The following is a 15536-nucleotide window of genomic DNA, read 5'->3' on the forward strand; positions in this document are numbered from 1 at the left end:
TTGGAGGTTCGAAACTCATTCCACTCATTACAATGTGGTTGCTTTCATATTTGTTTATTTGTCCCAGCTGCAGACTCATGAAGCTATGTTACCTGGGTCAGCAAGCTGATTTGTCATTGCCTTTCCTGGAATCTAACTTTGTAGTGATTATGGTTTTATTTAGTGTGCAATGTACTTTTAAGAATAATATGTTAAGGAAGATCACATGATCTGTAGTAACCAATAGGAGAGTAGCCCAGGCTACCTCAGGAGTCAGTGTAGAGACACAGTTGGAGTTGAAAGTACATGTGTAGTTGCTGCTGAGTATATTGTAATTAAACTTAATGTTTCCATCCAAGAATGCTGATCAACTCTATCATTAATAGTACAACCTGGCCACCTTACAGCAAAATTAAAACAAGAAAAATATAAAGCTTTATGTTTCAACCTTGCTGGTGTCCTACAATATTGGCCCAGGTCTTTTATCAATTTGAAAAAGAAGCTAAAGTGTTAGTGTTGTGTTTTGATAGCTTTTCCTGTTCATTTATTTTCATACCAGTATAACTGAGAGCTGAGCTGTCATTAAAATTTGATTAGAATGACCATTTTGTTGCTAACAAGTGCCTCATTTCAGCAGCTTACATGTTGCATCCCAGGAACAATGGAAATTTTAGAAAACAGAATGAATAAACCATCTTGCACAGAATTTGAGATGCATGTAAACTAACTGTGGATAAAAAGCAAAATATTGCAGATGCTGGATCTGAAATGTAATGCTGTAAACACTGAGCATGTGAGGCAGCATCTGTCGACAGCACACAGTCTGTTTTAGGTATGGAAGCCTTCCCCACAACTGAAAGGTCAGCATTTAGAACAGAACAGCACCAGAGAGAAGAGTAGTGGGGTGGGGGTGTGAGTGTGAGTGGGGGTGTTGGAAGATAAAGATCGCATTAAAGAAAATAACTAGAATGAGTGACCTTGGATGATGAACATGAGATATTAAATGGAGGAAGTGATGTTGCTTGAGATAAAAGGAGGCACATTGAGAGAAATCAAAGATATATCCGACATTTAGAAGAGACATGTATGAATACCTCCATGTCCCCACTCCTCTGTGTAGTCCTCTCTTTGAATGAGAGCTCCAAGGACACCAGATTTTACTTCTAATTTCTCACAGTTTGTTAACTAGAATTATGGAATGGTTACAGTACTGAAGAAGGCCATTTGGCCTATTGAGCCTGTGCTGGATCTGTGCAAGAGCAGTTTAGCTAGTCCCACTTCCCTGCCCTGCTAATGTTTTCTCTTCAGGAGCTTATCCAGTGCTCTTTTGAAAGGCATGATTGAATCTGTCTCTCCCACCCTTTCAGGCCATTCATTCTAGATCATAACCATCCACTGTGTAAAAAGAAAAAGTTTTTCCTCATGATTCTTTTGCCAGTCACTTTAAATCTGTGCCATCTAGTCATTGACCCTTCCACCAAAGGGAAACACTCACCAGGTCTGGCAGTATCTGTGGAGAGAGAAGCAGAGCTAACACCTCAGGTCAATGACCTTTCATTAGAATATGTTTCCCTTTAATAAATCCATGCTGGCTTTCCATAGTTGTTGTCTAAGTAACTGTTAATTTTGTTCTGGATTATTGTTTCCCCCAGGTTAAACTGACTGGCCTGTAATTATTGGGTTTATCTTTATACCTTTTTTTGAACAAGGGTGTAACATTTCCAATTCTCCAGTCCTCTGGTGCCACCCCATATCTAAGGAGGATTGGAAGATTATGGCCGGTACCTCAACAATTTCCACCTTTACTTCCCTCAGCATCCTTGATGCATCTCCTCCAGTCCTGATGACTTATGAACTTTAAGCACAGCAAGCCTTTCTAGTACCTCCTCTTTATCAATTTTTAGTCCCTCTCATCTCCAACTACCTTCTTTCATTATGACTTTGGCAGCATCTTCCTTGTTAAAGACAGTGGTGAAATATTAATTTAATACCTTTACTATGGTCTCTGCCTCCATGCATAGGTCTCCTTTTTGTTCTGACAAACCCGCTGACAAGGGTGGTACTGTTGTTGTCTGGCGTATTGACCTCTACCTCGCGGAGGCTGAGCGTCAACTCGCAGACGTTTCCTCCTACCTCTCCCTGGACCATGACCCCACCACAGAACATCAAGCCATTGTTTCCAGGACTGTCACTGACCTCATCTCCTCTGGAGATCTTCCTCCCACAGCTTCCAACTTGATAGTCGCCCAACCTTGGACGGCCCGCTTCTACCTCCTACCCAAAATCCACAAACAGAACTGCCCTGGCAGACCGATCGTGTCAGCCTGTTCCTGCCCCACGGAACTCATTTCTCGTTATCTTGACTCCCTTCTCTCTCCCCTTGTCCAGTCCCTTCCCACCTACATCCGTGATTCCTCTGACACCTTACGTCACATCAACAATTTCCAGTTCCCTGGCCCCAACCGCTTCCTCTTCACCATGGATGTCCAATCCCTCTACACCTCCATCCCCCACCAGGATGGTCTGAGGGCCCTTAGCTTCTTCCTTGAACAGAGGCCCCAACAATCCCCATCCACCACTACTCTCCTCCGTCTGGCTGAACTTGTTCTCACACTGAACAATTTCTCCTTTAACTCCTCTCACTTCCTCCAAATAAAAGGTGTGGCTATGGGTACCCGCATGGGCCCCAGCTATGCCTGTCTCTTTATGGGGTATGTGGAACATTCCTTGTTCCAGTCCTACTCCGGCCCCCTCCCACAACTCTTTCTCCGGTACATCGATGATTACTTCGGTGCTGCTTCATGCTCTCGTCGGGACCTGGAAAAATTTATTAATTTTGTTTCCAATCTCCACCCCTCCATCATCTTCACATGGTCCATCTCTGACACTTCTCTTCCCTTCCTTGACCTCTCTGTCTCAATTTCTGATGATAGACTGTCCACCAATATCCATTACAAGCCTACCGACTCCCACAGCTACCTCGACTACAGCTCCTCACACCCCGCTTCCTGTAAAGACTCCATCCCATTCTCTCAGTTCCTTCGCCTCCGTCGCATCTGTTCTGATGACGCTACCTTCAAAAACAGCTCCTCTGACATGTCCTCCTTCTTCCTTAACCGAGGTTTTCCATCCACGGTCGTTGACAGGGCCCTCAACCGTGTCCGGCCCATATCCCGCGCATCCTCCCTCACGCCTTCTCCTCCTTCCCAGAAACATGATAGGGTCCCCCTTGTCCTCACTTATCACCCCACCAGCCTCCGCATTCAAAGGATCATCCTCCGCCATTTCCGCCAACTCCAGCATGATGCCACCACCAAACACATCTTCCCTTCACCCCCCTTGACGTCATTCCGTAGGGATCGTTCCCTCCGGGACACCCTGGTCCACTCCTCCATCACCCCCTACTCCTCAACCCCCACTTATGGCACCTCCCCATGCCCACGCAGAAGATGCAACACCTGCCCCTTCACTTCCTCTCTCCTCACCGTCCAAGGGCCCAAACACTCCTTTCAAGTGAAGCAGCATTTCACTTGCATTTCCCCTAACTTAGTCTACTGCATTCGTTGCTCCCAATGCGGTCTCCTCTACATTGGAGAGACCAAACGCAAACTGGGCGACCGTTTTGCGGAACACCTGCGGTCTGTCCGCAAGAAAGACCCAAACCTCCCTGTCGCTTGCCATTTTAACACTCCACCCTGTTCTCTTGCCCACATGTCTGTCCTTGGCTTGCTGCATTGTTCCAGTGAAGCCCAACGCAAACTGGAGGAACAGCACCTCATCTTCCGACTAGGCACTTTACAGCCTTCTGGGCTGAATATTGAAGTCAACAACTTTAGATCTTAAACTCCCCTCCCCCCATCCCCACCCCGTTTCTTTTCCCCCCCCCCACCCGCCTTTTTTTTCAATAATTTATATAGATTCTTCTTTCCCCACCTATTTCCATTATTTTTAAATCTAAAACTAAAACCTTTAGTCTTTCCACCCCACCCCCACTAGAGCTGTACTTTGAATATCCTGTCTTGCATTCTTAATTAGCACTTTTCTCAGACAAAGACCACCACCTTCAACACCTCTTTGACCCTTTTGTCTCTGACATCTTTTGGTTATCTGCTCACACCACACCCTCAATGTGTCTCTTCCCCCCCACCCACCTTAAACCAATTTATATTTCTCCCTTGTTGAAACTATGCTTCAGTTCTGCTGAAGGGCCATGAGGGCTCGAAACGTTGACTGATTTCTTCACTGCCGATGCTGCCAGATTTGCTGAGTTTTTCCAGGTAATTCTGTTTTTATTTTGTTTTGGATTTCCAGCATCCGCAGTAGCTTTTAGCTTTTTGTTTTTATCTCCTTTTTGTTCCCTAGTTGGCATCCCTCCTCTTGCTACTATTTTACTAAGTATGTGCCTATGGAACCCACTATTGGATTCCCTTTTATGTTAACTGCCTGTCTCTTCTCATATGCTCCATTTGCCCCTTATTACCTTTCTTGCTTCCCCTCTGAACTTTTTATGTTCAGCCTGGACCTCATTTGTATTATCTACCTGGCATATGGCATACACACTCTTTTTCGGCTTCATCTTACTCTCCATCTCTTTTGCCATCCATTCATTGGGAATGTACCTCATCTGTACCCGAACCATCTTCTCTTTAAAAGGAGCTCATTGTTCAACACAGTTTGGCCTGCCAATCTCTGATTCAATCTACTTGGGTCAGATATGTTCTCAACCCAGTGAAATTGGCCCTCCTCCAATCAAGTATTTTTACTCTAGATTGTGCCTTGTCCTTTTCCATAGCAAATCTGAACCATATAATACTATGATCACTGTTTCCTAAATGTTTTCCTACTGACACTTGATCCTCTTTACCCACCTCTTTCCTCAGAATCAGATCCAACAATGCTTCCTTCTTCATTGAGCGGGAAACATAATGATCAAGATAACTCTCCTGAACACACTTCAGAAGCTTTCTCCTTTCTCTACTCTTTACACTATTACTATCCCAGTCTATGTTAGGATAATTGACGACCTCCATTATGACCGCTTGATGTAATTTTTGTAATTTTCCTGCAAGTTTTCTCCTCTATATCATTCGCTGTATCTTGGTGTAATCTTTTGGCCAATGGTTGGTGATTTATAGAATACACCAAGCAGTGTAATGGTTTCTGAATTGTTTTTTAACTCTAACCAAAGAGATTCTGTCCTTGACCCTTCAAGGCATTGTCTCTCTCCAGCATGCTAATATTTTCCTCAGCCAATACAGTTAACCCTCCTCCTTTCTTTCCTTTCCTGTCTTTCTTCAACATCTTGTATCCAGAAATATTTAGTACCCAGTCCTGCTCCTTCTTTAGTCAGCTCTCCATTATCACCATTACATCATATGCCCATGTGCTACTTGTGCCTGCTATTCAACACATTTTGTGAGTTTACATACATGCACTCTATACCTAAATTAGGCCTTCTTGTATTCCCTTTTAGCCTGACTCCACATAATATCTTACTATTTCTTACTCAAGTTCTATCTGTCACTCCTAATTTTTGTGCACCTTATTTCTCCTTTCTAATACAATATCTTGGTTCCCATTCCATGCCGCATTAGTTTAAACCTTCTCCAACAGCATTAGCAAACCACCCTGCAAAGGCGTTGGTCCTGGCCTCTGTTGAGGTACAACTCATTCAGCCTGTACAGCTCCCATATTTCCTAGGATCCATCCCAATGCCCAAGGAACCTAAAACTCTCCCTCCTATGCCATCTCTCCAGCCACACATTCATCTGTTCTATCCTCTGAATTCTATATTCACCCAGTGTGTGGCACCAGGAGCAATCTGGAGATTACTACCTCTGAGGACCTGCTTGCTGATTTCTTTCTTAGCTGCCTAAAATTTGCCTACATTAGAAATCCCTGTTTCTAATGATGTCTTTGGCACCAATATGGACCACGATCTTTGACTGTTCACCCTTCCCAACCTCCCTCAGAGTTCTACGCAGCGCTCAGTGACATCATGGACCCTGGCACCATCCTGGAATCACGTATACGGCTACAGAAATGCTTTATGTTCCTCATCTTTGAATTCCCTACCACTAGTGCATTCCCAATCTTCGTCCTCCCACCTGTGCATGTGCATTACCCAGGTTTCCATGGATTGGATTCTGGCTGCATTCCCCAGAGGAACCATCACCCTCACTGGTATTCAGAACGGAGTACCAGTTAGAGAGTGAGATGCACTCAGGGAACTCCTGCACAACTTGCCTGGCCCTCCTTGACTGTTTGGTGGCCACCCATTCCACTTCTGCCTGCAGACCCTTAAGCTGTGGGGATGACCACCTCCAGAAATGTGCTAACTACATAGCTCTCAGCCTTTGGTTGCACTCCAGTGACACCAGCTGTTGCTCAAGCTCCAAAACCTGGAGCTTGAGCTCCTCCAGCTGATGACACTTCCTCCACGTGTGGTTGTCCAAGAAACAAGAAGTGCCCTGGAGTTCCCACGTGGAATAGAATGTGCATTCTGTGGGACTGTGGTGCTCTACCATCCCTGTATTCATTGGAATATTGACCAACTTAAGAGAAATAAACTCAAGGCTTAAAAGAAAGAGACTCAGAACCTACTGTAGGCAAAAAGGAAAGACCAAAATGCAGCACCAAATTTCCGAGTTTAGCACTCCTTTAATGATGCACTCCATCAGCATTCACTCTGTGATTCACTGTCTTGATTACTAATTATTTAAGGGAAAGGTAGATAAACATGAGAGAGAAAGGCACCAAAGTTTTTGCTGATGAGCTTAGTTGAAGAGTGGTGGGAGGAGGCTCGTCTGGAACATAAACACCGGCATGGATCAAATGGCTGAATGGTCTGTTTTTGTGCTGTGAATACAATATAATTCTATGTAATGGCTAAAGGGACACTTGAAAGTAGAGTGGAAAACGCAAATACCTGGCAAAGTGGAGCAGGCACCAATGACCTGAGCGTTTTTTGGAAGGAAAAAGCAGGTCGACTTCAAAGGTAAAGATGACCCTACCAGCAGAATGTTTCAATGGGGTTCCCACCTGAAGTACCAACCCACTCCCCTCTGCACCCCACCCTTGAAAATGATGCCACACCCATCCTACCCATCTTATATTAAAGCACCAGAGAGAAAATAAGAGCTCTGGTTAAGATCTGAAGTTATTTAATTACTTCATTCGCTGTAAAATGCTTTGAGTCACCTGGTTGTCAGTCTTTCTTTCTTTCTTTGCTAGAGGAGAGTGTGAGAAGAGGACCCCGAGCCAGGCAGTCAGCAGCACCTAGAGGAGAGTGTAAGAGGAGGACCCCAAGCCAGGCAGTCAGAAGCACCTACAGGAGAGTGCGAGAGGAGGACCCCAGGACAGGCAGTCAGCAGCACCTAGAGGAGAGTGCGAGAGGAGGACCCTGAGCCAGGCAGTCAGAAGCACCTAGAGGTGGGTGCGAGAGGAGGATCCAGGGACAGGCAGTCAGAAGCACCTAACATCACAGGAGAAACATAAGTTCATTGGTTGGTGAGAAACGGCTGTTAGAGACTGTCATCAAGTAGTTGAGAATTAAAAAAACACATTCTTTTAAAAAGGAGGGGCTACTTACATTTAAGTTAGAAACACAAGCAACAGGGAAATAAAGTTTAGTCGAGGCCAGGTAAAATTAAGTTACATAAGTAAGCCAAAGTAAAATAAAGTTAATGCATGGGAAGCACATTGAAGCCGTGGCAGGACAGCTTGGTCATGTGGAATTTGTGCCCTGTAATATGTGGGAAGTCGTGGACGTGACCAGTGTCCTAGATGACCACACGTGCAGGAAGTGTCATCAGCTGCAGAACCTTGAGCTCCTGGTTTCAGAGCTCGAGCGACAGCTGGAGTCACTGTGGTGCATCCATGAGGCTGAGTGCCACATGGATAGCATGTTCAGGGAGGTGTCACACCGCAGCTTAGGAGCCTGGAGTCAGAAAGGGAATGGGTGACCGCCACACAGACCAAGAAAATTAGGCAGGTAGTGCAAGAGTCCCCTGGGGTCCCGCTCACCAAATGGTTTTCTGTTTTGGATACCGGTGAGTTGATTCCTCGGAGGAGTTCAGTCAGAGCCAGGTTTGTGGCACCACAGGCAGCTGTGCTGTACAGGAGGGGAGAAAGAAGAGGGGAAGAGCAGTAGTAATAAAGGATTCATTAGTTAGGGGAACAGACAGGTGTCTCTGTGGCCGTAGACGTGACTCCAGGATAGTATGTTGCCTCCCTGGTGCCAGGGTCAAGGATGTCATGGAGCAGCTCAGGGCATTCTTCTGGGGTAGGGTGATCAGCCAGAGGTCGTGGTTCACATTGGTATCAATGACTTAGGTAGGAAAGGGGATGAAGTCCTCAAAGCAGATTTTAGGGAGCTAGGAAGGATATTGAAAAGCAGGATCTCTAAAGTAGTAATCTCAGAATTACTCCCAGTCCCACGTGCAATCGAGTACAGAAACAGGAGAATTGAGTGATTAAACATGTAGCTAGAAAGCTAGTGTAGGAGGGAGGGCATCAGATTTCTGAGGCATTAGGACTGGCTATGGGGAAGGTGGGACCTGTACAAGTCAAACTATCTACACCTGAACAGGACTGGGACACATATCATCACAGGGAGATTTGCTAGTGCTGTTGGGGATGTGGGGTGGTAGTTTAAACTAGATTGGCAGGGGGATGGGAACCTGAGGGCAAATTCAGAGCAAGGAATGGGAGATGGAGAATTAGTCATTGACTCTGAAAGACAGAAGCAGCACAGGCTAAAAAGTGTACAGCACAGGTATTTGGGAGTGTTAAAAGGTATGTACGTAAGGGCAAGGAGCATAGAAAATAAAGCCGATGAGCTGATAGACACATGGCGGAATGATATTATCGCTATAACGGAAACTTGGCATAAAGAGGGGCAAAAATGGCAGCTTAACATCCCTGGATATAGAGTTTTCAGGCAGGATAGAGAGGCGAATAAAAATGGTGGGGGTGTAGCATTATTGGTTAAAGAATCAATTACAGCTGTGAGGAGGGATGAGACACTAAATGAAGCATGAAATGAATGCCATATGTGTTGAGCTCAGAAATAAAAAAGGGGCAGCCCTACTGCTAGGAGTGCACTATAGACTCCCAAATAGTGGAAGGGAGTTAGAAGAGTGAGCATGTAGACAGATTTCTGAGTACAAAAACAATAGGGTGGTAATAGTTGGAGACTTCAACTACCTTAATATCAGTTGGGATACTAACAGTCTGAAGGACACAGAGGGCGCAAAATTCTTGAACTGCATTCAAGAGAACTTTTTTAGCCAGCATGTAACAAGCTCAATGAGAGGGGGCACAATTATAGATTTAGTCTTAGGAAATGAAGCTGGGCAAGTGAATGAAGTAGCAGTGGGGGACCGTTTTGGAGATAGTGACCATAATGTAGTTAGATTTAGCATCATTATGGAAAAAGACAAAGATAGAATAGTTCTAAATTGGGGGAAGACAAATTCTACAAAGCTGAGAGGTGAGCAGGTGAGGGTGGACCGGATACAACTATTAGAAGGAAAAACTGTGTTAAATCAGTGGGAGGCATTCAAATACAAGATTTTACGGGAACAGTGTAGGCATGTCCCCACAAAGAAAAAGGGTTGGTACTGCCAAATCTAGAGCCCCCTGGTTATCCAGAAGCATACAGGCCAAAGTAAAGCAGGAAGAGAAGGCTTATTACAGTCACAAAAGACTTAACACTGTGGAAAGCCGAGAGGAGTGTAGAAGGTACAGGGGTGATGTAAAAATGGAAGTTAGGAAAGCAAAGAGAGGATACGAAAAAATATTGGCAGGTAAAATCAAAGAAAATCCAAAGATGTTTTACCAGTATATTAAGAGCAAGAGAATAACTAAGGAAAAGGTAAGGCTGATCAGAGGTGTACATGGTCACTTGTGGGTTGATGCAGAAGATGTGGGCAGGGTTCTCAATGAGTACTTTGAATCTGTCTTAATTAAGGAGAGGGGTGACGCAGATATTCTAGTTAAAGAGGAGTGTGAAATAGTATGTACAATAAGCATATTGAGAGAGGAAGTACTGGCGGGACTGGCATCCTTGAAGGTAGATAAATCACCAGGGCCAGAGGGATTATATCCCAGGCTGTTAAAGGAAGCCAGGGAGTAAATAGTAGATGCTCTGAAGATCATTTTCCAGTCCTCACTAGATACAGGTGAGGTCCCAGACGTTGAAGGTCTACGAATGTTGTACCATTATTTAAAAAGGGTATGAGAGATAGGCCAGAAAATTATAGGCTGGTCAATCTGACTTCAGTGGTGGGCAAATTATTGGAAACAATTCTGAGAGACAGGATAAACTGTCACTTAGAAAGGCATGGATTGATCAGGGATAGTCAGCATGGTTTTGTTAGGGGAAGGTCGTGTCTTACTAATTTAATATAATTTTTTGAGGAAGTAACAAGGAGAATTGATGAGGGTAGTGTAGTAGATGTTGACTACATGGATTTCAGTAAGGCATTTGACAAGGTCCCACATGGCAGACTGGTCGGGAAAGTGAGATCTCATGGGATACAGGGGGAAGGTGGCAAGTTAGATCCAAAATTGGCTCAGTGACAGGAAACAAAGGGTAATGGTCGATGGATGTTTTTGGGAATGGAAAGCAGTTTCCAATGGTGTTCCATAAGGCCTCAGTGTTGGGGCCTTTGCTGTTTGTTGTATATGTTAATGATTTAGACTTAAATCTGGGAGGCTTGATTGGGAAATTTGCAGATGATGCAAAAATTGGCCGTGTAGTTGATAGTGAAGAGGTTAGCTGTTGACTCCAGAATGATATCAATGGTTTGGTTGAGTGGGCGGAGAAGTGGAAAATGGAATTCAATCCAGAAAAGTGCAAAGCAATACATTTGGCCGGAGGTGGGGGGGGGAGGGGGTGGCAAAGAAAGCAAGGGAATACTCAATAAATGGGAAGTTATTGAAAGGGGTTGAGTAAGTTAGAGACCTTGGAGTGCATGTCCCCAGGTCCTTGAAGGTGGTAGGACAAGTAGACAAGGTGGTCAAGAAAGCATATGGAATGCTTTCCTTTATTGGGCGAGGTATTGAATACAAAAGTGGGGATGTAATGATGGAACTGTATAAAATGCTGATTAGGCCACAGCTGGAATTTCGTGTACTGTCTGGTCACCACATTACAGGAAGGACATAATTGCTCTGGAGAGACTGCAGAGGAAATTTATAAGAATGTTGTCAGGGCTTGAAAATTGCAGGTATGAGGAAAGATTGGATAGGCTAGGGTTGTTTTCCTTAGAACAGAGGAGGCTAAGGGGTGACCTAATTGAGGTGTACAAAATTATGAGGGGCCTAAATAGGGTAGGCAGGAAAGACTTGTTTCCCCTAGCTGAGGGGTCAATTACCAGGGGGTATAGATTTAAGGTGATTGCTAGAAAGATTAGAGGGGACATGAAGAAAAACTTTTTCACCCAGTGGGTAGTGGGTGTCAGGAATTCACGGCCTAAATTGATGATTGAGGCTGAAACATTCAACTCATTTAAAAGCCCCTTGGATCTGCATCTGAAGCACTGTGACCTGCAAGGCTATGGACCAGGTGCTGGAAAGTGGGATTAAAATGAGTGACTGGTTCTTTTTTCTCTTCTTTGGATGGCGTAGACACGATGGGCTGAATGGCCACTTTCTGCACCCTAACTTTTCTATGGTTCTTTGAAAATAACCAGACAATCTGTTTTAGTGATGTCGATTGAGAGATAAATATTGGCTACACACCAGGGATAACTTTCTTGCTCTTCTTCGAAGCAGCGCCATACATTCACCTGATGGGGCAGACAGAGCCTCGGCTTAACATCTCATCCAGAGATGGCACCTCCAACAGTGCAGAACTCCCTCAGTACTGCACTGGAGTATTAGCTTTGATTTTTGTGCTTCAGTCCTGGAGTGGGATTCAAATCTGCAAGCATCTGACTTAGAGGCAAGAATGCTACCAACTGAACCACAGCTGATATAGGACACAACACAGACAGATTGGTGAAATTGGCAGACACATAGTGAATACAATTTAATGCAGTTAAGTGTGAAAATATGCATTGTGGGAGAAGCAATATGGAAAAGCAGTGTAACCTGAATGATACTAATTTGAGAAGGGTGCAAGAGCAGAATTCATAAATCTTTCAAGGTGTCAGGGCAAGTTGATAAGGCAATTAAGAAAGCATATGGGCTAGTTGATTTTGTATACAGGGACACTGAATACAAAAGTAAGGAAGCCATCTTTATAAATTTATGGATGGCCTCAGCTGGAAAATTCTAGGCATCAGTGCTTTTAAGAAGGATATCGACATCTTGGAAAGGATACAGAGGAGGTTTACCAAGATGACATAAGGGACGAGAGACTTGGGTTATGTGGAGAAATTGAGGAAATTGGGAATAATGCCCTTAAAGCAATGAAGATTAAGAAGAGACCTAATAGAGGTATTCAAAATTATGAGGGGTTTTGATAGAGCAAGTGGGGACAAACTATTTCCTCTGTCAAGTGGGTCAGTAACTAGAAGTCACAGATTTAAAATAATTGGCAAGAGAACTAGAGGGGAAATGAGGATAAGTTTCTTTGCACGGAGAGTTGTTAAGATTGGGAACGCACTGCCTTAATGAGTCGTTGAATCAGATTCCACATTAATTTTTAAAATGCAATTAGGTATATACTTAAAGAGGACTAATTTTGCAGTGTTATGGGAAAAAGCTGACTTGTAAAATTAAATTGGACGGTTCTTTCAAAGACCAGAACAGCTGTAATAGGTTGAATGGCCTCCTTCTGTGTTGTATGATTCTATGATTCTAAACATGTTGCAATAAATGATAACATATGTCACTGCCTTTAATGAGAGTAGAAATTACTCTCTTTAAGATCCCTATTTCTTTAAGATCCTTCCTAATAACATCAGATAAGGAAGTTTCAGGTCAGAGTTCCATCCATTTGACATTCAGATAGAAAAGCTGTAGAAAACAGATCTTCAGGGAAGAGGTTCAGATATATGAGAATCACCTCAGTGCTTGAAGGTTCCAGAAGCACCTCCCAGCCATCAACCTATTAACTTTGTATCACCGAGGGAGCATCTGTTGGTAGTATAATGGGAAGTTATAGTAAGTAAGTTAACTGGCACAAAGGTTAGACAAGGTGAAAAGAAGTTGTCACAATTCGTTTTTGACATTCACTATGAAAATTTTTTTTATTCATTGATAGGTTGTGGACATCACTGGCATTTATTGCCCATCCCTAATTGCCCTTGAGAAGGTGTTGGTAAGTTGCCTTCTTGAACTACTGCAGTCCATGTGGTTTAGGTACACCACAGTGCTGTTAGGGAGAGAGTTCTAGGATTTTTACCCAGCAACAGTGAAGGAATGGCGATATATGTCCAAGCCAGGATGATGAGTGGCTTGGAAGGGAGCTTCCAGGTGGTGGTGTTTCCATGTGTCTGCTGCCCTTGTCCTTTTAGATGGCATCGATCGTGGGTTTGGGAGGTGCTGTCTAAGGAGGCTTGGTGAGTTCCAGCAGTGCACCTTCTAAATGGTACAGAGTGCTGCCACTGTGCATCGGTTGTGGGAGAAGCTAATTTTGTGAATGGGTTGTCAATGAAGCGGGTTGCTTCGTCCTGGATGGTGTCAAGCTTCTTGAATATTATTGCACTCATCCAGGCAAATGAAGAGTATTCCATCACACTCCTGACTTGTGTCTTGTAGCCACAGTATTTATATGGCTAGTCCTGTTCAGTTTCTGGTCCATGGTAACCCCCACCCTCCCCCCCCCCCCTCCCGCCAAGGAAGTTGATAGTGGGGGATTCAGTGATAGTAATGCCATTGAATGTCAAGGGGCGATGGTTAGATTCTCTCTTGTGGGGGATGGTCATTGCCTGACACTTGTGTGATGCGAAGGTTACTTGCCTCTTGTCAGCCCAAGCCTGGATATTGTCCACGTCTTGCTGCATTTGGACATGGACAGTTTCAGTATCTGAGAAGTCACAAATGGTGCTGAGCATTGTGCAATCATCAGTGAACTTCCCCACTTCTGACCTTATGATGGAAGGAAGATGAAGCAGCTGAAAGTGGCTACCCTGAGGAACTCCTGCAAGGTTATCCTGGAACTGAGATGATTGACCTCCAACAATCACAACCATCTTCCTTTGTGGTAGGTATGAATCCAACCAGCGGAGAGCTTTCCCCCTGATTCACATTGACTCCAGTTTTGAGATGCCACACTTGGTCAAATTCTGCCTCGGTGTTGAGGGCAGTCACTCTCACCTCACTTCTTTTCCAGGTTTGAACCAAGACTTTAATGAGGTCATGAGCTGACTGGCCCTGGCGGAACCCAAACTGAGCATCAATGAGCAGGTTATTGCGAAGCAAGTGCCTCTTGAAAGCACTATTGATGGCTCCTACCATCTCTTTACTGATGATTGATGTTGATTGATGGGGTGGTAATTGGCCGAGTTGGATTTGTTCCGTTTTTTAATGTACAGGACATTACTGGGCAATTTTCCACATTGCTGGGTAGATGCCAATGTTGTGGCTAGAACAGCTTGGCTAGGTGCACGGCAAGTTCTGGAACGAGTCTTCAGTACTATTGCTGGAATATTGTCAGGGCCCATAGCCTTTGCAGTATCCAGTGCCTTCAGCTGTTTCTTGATATCACGTGGAATGAATCGAATTGGCTGGCATCTGTGATTTTGGGGACCTCTGGAAGAGGCTGAGATGGATCATCCACATGGCACTTCTGGCTGAAGGTTGTAGCAAATGCTTCAGCCTTATCTTTTGCACTAATGTGCTGGGCTCCCCCATCATTGGGATATTTGGCGCCTCCTCCTCCAGTGAGTTGTTTGATTATCTACCTCCATTCACGACTGGATGTGGCAGAACTGCAGAACTTAGATCTGATCTGTTGGTTGTGGAATTCTCTCTCTGTTGCTTGCTGCTTATGCTGTTTGGCATGCAGGTAGTCCTGTGTTGTAGCTTCACCATGATTACTCCTCATGTTTAGACATGCCTGATGCTACTCCTAGCGTGCCCTCCTGCAATCTTCAGTGAACCAGGGTTGATCCCCTGGCTCAATGGTAATGGTAGTGTGGGGGATATGCTGGGCCATGAGGTTTCAGATTGTGGCTGAGTAGAGTTCTGCTGCTGCTGATGGCCCTCAGCACCTCATGGATGTCCAGTCTTGAGTTGCTAGATCAATTCAAAATCTATCCTATTTAGCACAGTGGTAGTGCCACACAACACACTGGAGGGTATCCTCAATGTGAAAACAGTTACTTTGTCTCCACAAGGACCGTGCGGTGGTCACTACTACCGATATTGTCATGGACAGATGCATCTGTGGCAGGCAGGTTGGTGAGGATGAGGTCAAGTATGTTTTTCTCGTTGGTTCCCTCATCACCTACTGCAGACCCAGTCAAGCAGCTATGTCCTTTAGGGCTCGGCCAGCTAGGACAGCAGTGGTGCTACCGAACCACTCTTGGTGATGGACATTAAAGCCGCCACCCAGAGTACATTCTGCACCCTTGCCACCCTCAGTGCTTCCTCCAAGTGGT

The 15536-nt window shown here is 44.7% G+C and overlaps 1 protein-coding gene across 2 annotated transcripts in view; it reads left to right on the forward strand.

Annotated features, from left to right (window-relative positions):
- Positions 1-15536, forward strand: part of gucy1a2 (guanylate cyclase 1, soluble, alpha 2) — a 266554-nt gene that overhangs the window by 121403 nt on the left and 129615 nt on the right. The gene's annotated exons all lie outside the window — the stretch shown is intronic.

Source organism: Cetorhinus maximus, chromosome 7, assembly GCF_964194155.1.
Source record: "Cetorhinus maximus chromosome 7, sCetMax3.hap1.1, whole genome shotgun sequence".
Taxonomy (NCBI): Eukaryota; Metazoa; Chordata; class Chondrichthyes; order Lamniformes; family Cetorhinidae; genus Cetorhinus; species Cetorhinus maximus.